The sequence below is a fragment of the Bidens hawaiensis genome, unplaced genomic scaffold (assembly GCF_021521415.1).
Source record: "Bidens hawaiensis isolate Kalapana, Puna unplaced genomic scaffold, B.hawaiensis_p1.1 tig00027239_1, whole genome shotgun sequence".
Classification (NCBI taxonomy): Eukaryota; Viridiplantae; Streptophyta; class Magnoliopsida; order Asterales; family Asteraceae; genus Bidens; species Bidens hawaiensis.
This window is the reverse complement of record NW_027494397.1, coordinates 211,965-222,134: the sequence shown is the minus strand read 5'-3', so window position 1 is coordinate 222,134 and position 10,170 is coordinate 211,965. Positions and strand designations below refer to the sequence as shown.

General features: G+C 38.8%; 1 pseudogene across 1 annotated transcript; it reads right to left on the bottom strand.

Annotated features, from left to right (window-relative positions):
• Positions 1-6,605: 6,605 nt before the first annotated feature.
• LOC143575018 (elongation factor 2-like) lies at positions 6,606-9,670 on the bottom strand (annotated as a pseudogene). Its single transcript, XR_013142694.1, has 2 exons — positions 9,577-9,670; positions 6,606-9,045 (listed from the first exon to the last, which is right to left on the bottom strand). The product of XR_013142694.1 is annotated as an elongation factor 2-like (transcript).
• Positions 9,671-10,170: the final 500 nt, after the last annotated feature.

The following is a 10,170-nucleotide window of genomic DNA, read 5'->3' as shown; positions in this document are numbered from 1 at the left end:
TCGATCCGCACAACGTTCTCAACCCAATCAACCAAGAACCACTCCCCAAAATTCCCAAAACCGTTTTGCACCATACCCACATAACCCTCCTCAACAACCCCGAGCTTGCTTTAACTGTGGCGATCCCAATCTTTTCCGCAACAAGTGCCCTCGCCTTGCTTATGCTAACCAAGCCCAAACCTTAGCCATACCCTACTATCAAACCCAAACCTACCAAGTTCAAACCTACCAACCTCAACTTCCCAACTAAATGCACCACTCATCCATCCCATGCAAGCCATCCAAGCACCACCTCCTCCCCCTCAAGTACCTCAAGGAAACCCTGGTAATCAAGGACGAGCCTTTATGATGAATGCTAATCAAGCTCAAGTGACAAACGATGTTGTGAACGGTATGTTTTTAGTGAACCAACTTTAATAGTGTCTTGTGTTCTTGGGCAATCCGTTGCACCCCGGCATGTTTCGTCGCCTTTGGTCAGGGTGTGACATTTACCATCACCAACAAACTCTTAGCCTATATTCTAGAAGCCGATATAACTACATAAAAGGCATGGGATAAACTCCAGGAAATCTTCCTCAATAATATGGAAGCTCGGGGTCAGCGTCTTGAACACAAGTTTACTAATCTCACACTCATAGCGTACTAGTCTCTAGATGACTATTTCCAGCAATTAAAAGATCTTGCAAACCAATTAGAAGATGTTCAAAATCCGGTAGACGAGTCAAGACTCGTGATGTAGATGATTAAAGGGCTCCCTACCGAATACAACATTGCCATCGCAATCTCACCATATTAGAGCAATTAAGGCTATTGGCTCAAGCTCAAGTCCAACCCTCACAGTCTGCACTAGCCGCAACCACCCAGCCCACACTTGCACCTTTTCCGTTGTCGGCTCAATCCAGTCATAACCCAACCCTATCCACAATCCAACAATCCTTTTTACCGTGGTCGGGGTAGGGGAAGAAACGGTGGTGATGGTCGTGGGGGTGGGGTGACTATCATGGTTAGATGCTGGTTATGCACAACCAGGATGGGGCGGATCACAAAGTTGGAGTGGATGGAGTGGGCCTCCACCATGGCCACACCCAGCCCAACCCAATTGGACATCACCATGAAATAAAAATACAAAAACTCGTTTAGGCTTGCAGGCCCAAACTAACAAGCCTATATGGCTTTTGATGGTTATGAATTAGATCATAGTCCAACCCGCTATACCCAGCCGAACTAGGAGTTGCACTTCAATCCATGCAACTCAGTCAATCCGATACACCATGGCACATGGACACCGGCCCAACGTCTCACTTGACTACTAATCCAAGTAAACTCCAATTTCCTTATGGGTTTAGCCCCTCAAACTCAAATACAAAGCTTTTACAAATTTCACTAAATTATATAAATTTGTCCAAACCTAATTTCAACGTAATATTAAAACGTTTCAATCTTATTTGGGTGGCAAATTCGGCAACCAAAATTTCCATTACTTTGCCTCCGCCCATGGACTCGTTTTTCGTCTCGTGTGTCCCCAAACTAGCCCACAAATGGGCGCACCGAACGCATGATTCAGCGGATTAATGATATCATCCGTCCTCTTCTAATGCATGCCTACCACCACCCTCCTTTTGGGCTGAGGCACTTCACACTATTGTTTACCTACGTAAATACTTCCTACTAAAAGACTTAATTATTTTACCCCACCCTATGCTCTCAACAACTTTTCTTTCGGTGAAAAAAGATCAATGTTCAATGTTTGAAATGGTACGGTTAGTGTAATTTTAACCTTGTCTTTGATTCATGAGCTTGTATTCTTGTGTTGTTCGTTTGTCTTAACTTATTGCTAATCTTGTTATATACACACATGGTGGTTGTATGAAAAAGGTAAAGAGAAGTAAAAGTAACTCAAAAAAGCAAGGAAGTGGCCAAAATCAGACAAAACATTAATGAAGTCATAATTGGAATCATGAAGTGGTCCTTGTACTTTTAAAATCTTACCACCTTTCTTTCTTGCTTTTATGTAAACGATAAATGAATCATGAATGCTGAGGAAAAGGAGTTGGGAGTCCCACTATTACTATATGCCGATGAGGATGAGGGTGACCCGATAACATATAATTGTGACCACCTGTCTACCCATCTTTCGATGTCTTCCGATGTGTCACTAATGCCGATGGTGCCACAACACACATCTTCTTTTTATTTTAAATCATTACATTTCTTTAGCTTTAGGGAGTGTTTGTTTGGCATTTAATTAGATCATTCAGATGTGCACATTTGATTCAGATAGATATAAGAGCGTTTTGGTTTGTTTAAAAAAACGTCTATGAATGAATGTTTGAACCTCTGATTCGGTAAGTGGGTTTTTGTTCTTGAATGAGAAAGATGCTTACTCAGATGAGACTCAGTTCAGATGTAAATGCCTCTTAGTTTTACACAGTCACATATTATTATTATTGTTATTATTATTATTATTATTGTTGTTGTCAAGTTGTGGCTAATAACTTCAGTACTTATTTTTTAGAAGATTTCGGGTTTATACATTTGACACTCATTGAAGGATTAACGTTAGTTGGACCAGTGGATTCAAAGTGGTTCTTTCGTGTTGAATACTATCTTCGCAAGGTGGAATTGTTTCATTATAACACAATGATTCATAAGACTGTGGGGAGTGCATCAGCTCATGTTTGGTGAATCGGTATCCATACTGTGTCATCTAACAATTAAATGTATACACGTGAATTTTGATAAGAGAAAATACAAAAGAATACCTAGAACGTATACACGTAAAGGTCCTTGTGAGGCAGTTGCTTTGTTTAATCAAGTACACTTATTACATGTATTGATTTAGGGCAAGAAAACTAAGTGACTAGGACAATTCTCGTACTTAGTTTTCTATCCTTTTCTTTCTTTTCTTTGCTTAGGGTCATAAACTACCATATGGTTGGTACTTCTTGCAATTTGTTACCCTTTAAAAACAATTTAATTTGATAGAGGTGGTCCGTGGTTCACATGTTATTAAAACGTTTTACCTTCTAATGCATGTTCAATAATATATTAGTGAAAGAAAAAGTTTTTAGGTTCCTAAATCTCATCTTGACCTATTGATTTATGAGACTAGTACCGATTCTGTAAGTTTTGTCCATTGATCGGTACAGATAGTACTTGGTTCCTAACAGTTAATGATATGTGGTGTTGTTGAATTCAGAGGATGAATTCATTCAATAACATTATGTCATGCAGTACTGACTGGATGTTGACTGGACACTCGCTGAAGCTACCTGAGTCTGTTGTTGTTCAGACGAACGGTGGCTTAAGCTAATTTTTTTGATTTAATTTATTTTTCTTCTATATTTGAAAACTAAGTAATCTACCTATACTATTAAAACAAGACAATTACACATATCATTCAGTTAGACCCGTACAAGTTTCAATTTTTACAATTTCTCTTTCATGAATGATAAAATGAAAAATGTGTTGGTGGGAAGGAATCGAACTAACTAAATTGCTTTTAAAATGTTTGTGGTTTACCAACTCAAATATGTTAAATTGATGTTAGCTTTCTATTTTTCTTAATTGGTATAGATTCACAACATTCTATTTTGATTTATTTTAAAATACAAATACAAATTATTCTTACTAATCTATGTATTTTAAGAAATTATTTATATCTTATGAATTCATAAGATATGATATTATGTATATTATTAAATTTAACTACTGTTTTACTTTTTTAACCACTTGTGTATCACACGGACTTTAACCTAATATTACATTAAACTAAAGGGGTTTTGGCCGATGTGGCTCACGCCAGGCCACTTGCGGCTGGGGTGGCGTGCCACAATGTACAGGCTAAGGTTGTAGTTTGAAACACCTTTGTTGAGATAGTCGGGTTAAAGTTAAAGTGCCCTAAAGCCAATAGGCTTTACATGATTCTTACAATATGGTTTTTGTGATGGCTCTTATGGGTTATTGTGAAACGGTCCAAAAGGGATGTATCAACCTCCGCTAGAGGTGGAAAAATCAGTAAAAAGTAAAAGTTTTTAGCAAATATTTGAATGCGTTTAATAATGAAAGACGTTAGAAAAATGGTGGATGTTGACGTTACGGCCATAAGAGTACGTACGTGTTTGGAAATTGGAATTGATTTTGTCAAGAATGGGTCCATGTGATTAATTTTGTATCCAAATCTCAAGTTGCATCATTTTGTATACTATAATTATTATTTATTTGACGTTGATGCACTGTCACATATGCCCAATTTAGGCATGGTACAACACAACCATGTGGACTTTGTAATGGTAGGTGCTTCTTTCTGTTTAATAGCGACTTCATTATATCTCACAACTACTGAAATCCAAAAGAAAACAAATAATGTCTTAAATATATATTTTTAAATGAAAAGTAGGATTTAAACTCATATTTTTCTTAACAATTAAGCTATTTTTTAATTTACAATAATATTAAAAAAAATGCCATGCCAAGAGGCATAACATATATGGGTTATTAGTCAATTTAAGCGGATGTTTATATCTTTTATTATTTTTTTAATATATGCATAACATGCCTTTTATTACTATCGTGTGGTTTAGTTGATTTTTTCAGGATCTTTATAATCCTTATTGTGGCCATTTCTTTAACCTTTATGAAAAATCCTTTGAAAGCCGAGTACAACCAAATACTGAAGGGCCACAAAAGAAGTGTTCGTCACATGAACATCGGCTCGGCAGGTACTTCAAGTGCATATCATAAATATTGGCGACAAGATACCACCCGTTACGTGTATATGCTAAACAATACTCTTTTTGCCACATGGTGGTACTCTTTCACAACATGATATAACTACATCATATAATGGATCCAAATTCATTGATAGTATTCCGTAGTTTCCTTTCTTTATATTCTTTTATCATGTGTCAAAATCATATGTAGCCCTACCATCCATATTTGTTACTAGCATGAGTCATGTGTCAACTTAGCTCATTTTACACATAATATAATAGTTCATACAAAAACATGGTAGGACATACAAGTCACTAGAACGTCATAAAATTAAACCACCCCATTAAACATTGACGAGTTTATAAAAAATGTTTTGTACCCCACATAAGTCATGATTATCATCTATCAACTGTAAACATACGTAAACAAGATGTTAAAACCTTGAATATATTTTGTATGTACATATTACGAAAATGCTATTCTATCTTAAGTAATAAGTACACAAGTAAGCTAACAAGTAATTAACAAGCACCTAAACAAAAGGTCTCCTCTAATTGTTATGAAATTCTTCTAAACCCCTGAACAAGATGTTAACTATTTATTTATAATCTATTAATAAGTGAACATTTACTTGTTTTAATGACATCCACTGGTTGGTCAATCACCCACCTCCATCAGTTAAATACAGGAATATTCATCAAGGTTTAAAAGTTATATTACGGTCTTCGGAGCATAACCAGCTATATCTAGGGCTGAAAATGAGCCGAGCTGCTCGCGAGCTACTCGAGATCGGTTCGTTAAAAAGCTCGTTCGAGCCGAGCTTTATCGAGCCCGAGCTCAAGCCTAAAACTAAGCTCGTTTAATAAACGAGCCCGAGCCCGAGCTTTACTTATCGAGCTCGAGCCGGCTCGCGAGCCTAAACGAGCCTGCCATTTATATAATTTTTTTAAAATATATATTTAATAATTATTAATTAATAAATATAATGTTATGAAAAAATAAATAAAAATAACTAAATAATATATATTCTTTTATACATAAAATTATAATAGAAAAAATATATAAAATAATTATAATTATATAAAAAAATAATTGATAAATAGTAAACGAGCCGAGCCTGATCCGAGCTCGAGCTTCAAAGACCATTCACGAGCCGAGCTCGAGCTTTGAAAATAGAGCTCGAAACGAGCCGAGCTCGAGCTCGAGCTCTATGTAAGTTAAACGAGCCGAGCTCGAGCCTAGTCGAGCTCGGCTCGGCTCATTTGCACCCCTAGTTATATCCACTACACTAAAACTCGATAGCCAATCAACAAAAGGCCCTCACGGGTACCGACTGAAACTGAGGGTGTACTCGAAAATCAAATAAACAAACCCAACCATTGTTTTCATCATACACCAAACATTTGGCAAAGTAACTGATTCGGTTTAGCTTGTCGCTGGTGGTACCGAAAACCACCGAAGATACCACAAAATACCCTCAAGACAAATTACGTTTTCATCAAATAATCATATGCCCTAGGCCCATGTTTTCCTTGGGCTTTGTAATTTTTGTTCTATCAAATGCCCTAGGCCAATGTTTTCCTTGGGCTTGGTTATTTTTGTTTTAGATTTGTAAGTTTTAGTAAGATTTGTAACAAAGTAACTTAATTCTCTTGTTACTTTGTTATAAACTTATAACATAACAAAAACTTTTAAAAACGGTAGACTTGATATCGATTTTTAGTAAACCAAATTCTAACACCATTCATTATTTAATATTTAGAATCCAATGATTAACAAAAAGAGCAAGAGAATTAAGTTTAATAATAATAGACCAAAATTTAAACCAACAAAACACAACCAAGTAGTAGCAGAAGTAGTAAAACCAAGAAAACCAATAACTCACTAGTAACTCATAGTTTGTCCTCAAACTCAGAAAGTGGTGTCATCTGCTCCTTCAAACCCTTCCTCTTCCGAATCTGGGTCACAAGCACACTCGCCTGCGACCCAGCTTCCAACGGGTCAGCCGACATCATATCCCAATGGTCAAACACACACTGAGGAAACGCTTGACCCGAAGTAGCCGCCCTCAACGCACCCGAAAACCCAAACGACTCAACCACAGGCAAATAAGCTTTGATATTATACAAAGGCGTCCCAGGCCTTTGCAACTCCTCAAACACGTGCCCACGCTTCTGGTTCAACACACTATAGATCCCACCTAGAGCCTGTTCCGGTGCCTGAATCTCAACCAAATAAACTGGCTCGAGCAACCGCGGTTTAGCAGTGAGCTGGGAAGCGTAGATCACCCGCCTCGCGGTTGGGATCACTTGACCGCCACCGCGATGAATAGCATCCGCGTGCAGGACAACATCACACACTTCAAAACAAATCCCCCGCATATTCTCTTCTGCTAACGCACCTTCTTTTGAAGCCCATTGAAAACCCGCAACAACCGATCTTTTATCTCATTCAAATACTGAACACCCTTACACATATCCACCACCATGTTCGGGTCCGTTGTTTCCGGCCCGAAACACCAGATTTTCTTAGCCAAATCTTTATCCCAACCAAACTCCTCGGATAATATCTTACCGCGTACTTTCGGGTCATCTCGTGGACCGATTCGCCCATCATCTATGGCCTCAGCTAGCCCGTCTTCCAAAGGTCTAGCTTCCATGTACAACCGATTGTGTTTGTTCGGTGACTTGCTCATAACAGTTCGTGACGATTTTTCCAAAACAGTTTCACGGAACGATACAACCGGGTCCGAAACGACAATCTCCGCACCGCCCATGAAATCGTCTTGCAAATCTTTTAAACAGATTTCAAGATGAAGCTCACCTGCACCCGCGATAATATGTTCACCAGACTCTTCAATAGTGCAAACAACCATCGGGTCCGATTTCGCCAACCGTTTCAAACCTTCAACTAGCTTTGGGAGGTCAGACGCGACCTTACACTGGACTGCGACACGGACCACCGGCGAAACGGAGAACTTCATGGCTCGAATTGGATGTGCATCGGTTTCTTTCTCGTTTGTTAACGTTGCGTTTTTGGTGATAAACTGATCTAACCCAACCATAGCAACCGTGTTTCCACACGGAACGTCTTCAACCGTTTCTTGTTTCTTTCCCATCCAAATAACGGTTCGTTGAACACTTTTCACATACAAATCTTTCTTCTCACCCGGAACATAATTCGGGCCCATTAACCGAACCTTTAACCCCGTTGAAACCTTACCTGAAAACACACGACCGAAAGCAAAAAACCGTCCTTTATCCGAAGCAGGAATCATTTTCGACACATATAACATAAGCGGGCCATTAGGGTCACAATTCCTAATCGCATTCGCATAAACATCATCTAACGGGCCTTCGTATAAATTCTCGACGCGGTATCTTTGAGCCGTGTGAGGAGACGGTAAATGATATATCATCATTTCAAGTAAAGCGGTCGCAGCCGGGAGCCAGGTTTGCATGACCCGTTTCATCAGCGCCTTACCCATCAACTCTTTCTCTTCCGACTTCATGTTGACTCCGAGTTTGCTCAACATTGGCCACAACTCTTCTTTTCGGTCATTCATACACGTGTTGATAACCCGCTTGATCGGCTCGTAACAGAACTGAACGAACCCACGTTGGCACGACACGGACCCAGTGCTCTTAGTGGTCCACTTTCTGGTTTTGGGGTCAAAGTAGTTTTCACCCCAGAGTCTTTCCATCATCTTTGACTCATCAACACCAAACTTTGAAGCATACATTTTTGCGAAATTGGTCAAAGTAAACGCCCACCCGTGTAACCCGGCTGAAAACGCGACTGTACCTTTCTCGGGGTAAACCATGACATCACCGAGAAGCGGGTCTTCATAAGTGGCCATAATAACATTAGCATTTTCAATCACCCTTTGAAATGTTTGGTATGCTTCTTCACCATCCACTTGAAGTTCAAGGAAACATCGGTCCATTTTGTTGACAGTCAACACAGGCCGGATCCTTTCACCAAGGGCTTGTCGAAGGACGGTCTCAGTCTGCACACAAACACCTTCAATACAATCAACAACCACCAATGCACCATCGGTAATACGTAGAGCAGCAGTGACTTCAGAAGAAAAGTCAACGTGCCCGGGTGAGTCAATGAGATTGATAAGGTACTCATTCCCGTCACGTTCGCCTTTAAAACTCTTGAGATCTTGGTCATGCATTTCATAGTATAGTGAGATCCCGGTTGACTTAATGGTGATACCGCGCTCTGCCTCATCAGCACGGGTGTCAGTCATCCGTACATCACCGGCAACTTCTGCTGCAATGATACCAGCAGCAGCCACAAGCGAGTCGGTCAACGTTGACTTCCCTGTTACCAGAAACAAAAATTAGGGATCATATATAATAACTAGCAAGCCTGATTTCTAATGCATGATTATGGATGCAAACGAGCCAGGCTCCACGTGGGCTACTCGAGATTGGATCGATAAAAAGATCAAAACAAACAAGTCAGGTCTTTTCAAGTTCAAGCCGATCACAAGCCTCAAAGCTTATTTAGTTATGGGAAGCTGGGCTCGTAAAGCCTCAACAAGCTTTGGCATTTTTAAGTTGTGACCACTTTTGGACTTCAATGTATGAGTTTCACCGAGCCGAGCTTTGGCTCTTTTGAGGTACTACAAGAGCTCGAGACAAGCCTAGGCTCGTTTTAGAGTTTTTTCCCACAATATGTATGAAATAATTAAAAACGTATGATGTATGAAAACTAAACAACTCACGAGCCGATTCCAAAGAAAAAAAAGCCCAAAACGAGCCAAGATAGATTTATCGTAAGTCAAAACGAGTAGTTTACACCCCTATAAGATGATGGTAAACAAAATGATAAATAAATAAAAACACATACCGTGATCGACATGAGCGATAACAGACATGTTACGGATGTTATGCTTGCGATCCATGATCTCACGAAGCTCCTCGGGTGATTTCTTCACCTGTTAATAGATTACAATAGATAAAAAAAACATATATAAAAACAATTTTCAATATGAGAAACATATTCAGTGTTCAAAGAAGGTTTTACCATTTTGACTAGCCTTCAATCAACAACAAAGAAATATCAATCACAATTCCTGTAAACAGAAAATAACTATGCATATTAGTTAAAGAACATAAAACTACCAATTTAAATACAAAAACTGCTACTATATTAAGTAAATTATCATGCATTATAAAACTTTTAATAAACATAAGTTTCGATCATGAAAGTGATCACCAACACCTATAGGACCAGGTAGACAATAATAAATAACAGATCAATAAAATAAAAAATTATTACTGCATGCATGAAACTGATTAACGACGACAAGAATCACCGATCAAGCACAGATCTACACCATGAAAATGAAAACAATTACAGCAATCGGGATGCGGTGAAATGCTTACCGATTACAAGGATTGTGAAAGGAGGAGGCAGACTTTGATGGTCAGTAAAAGGTTA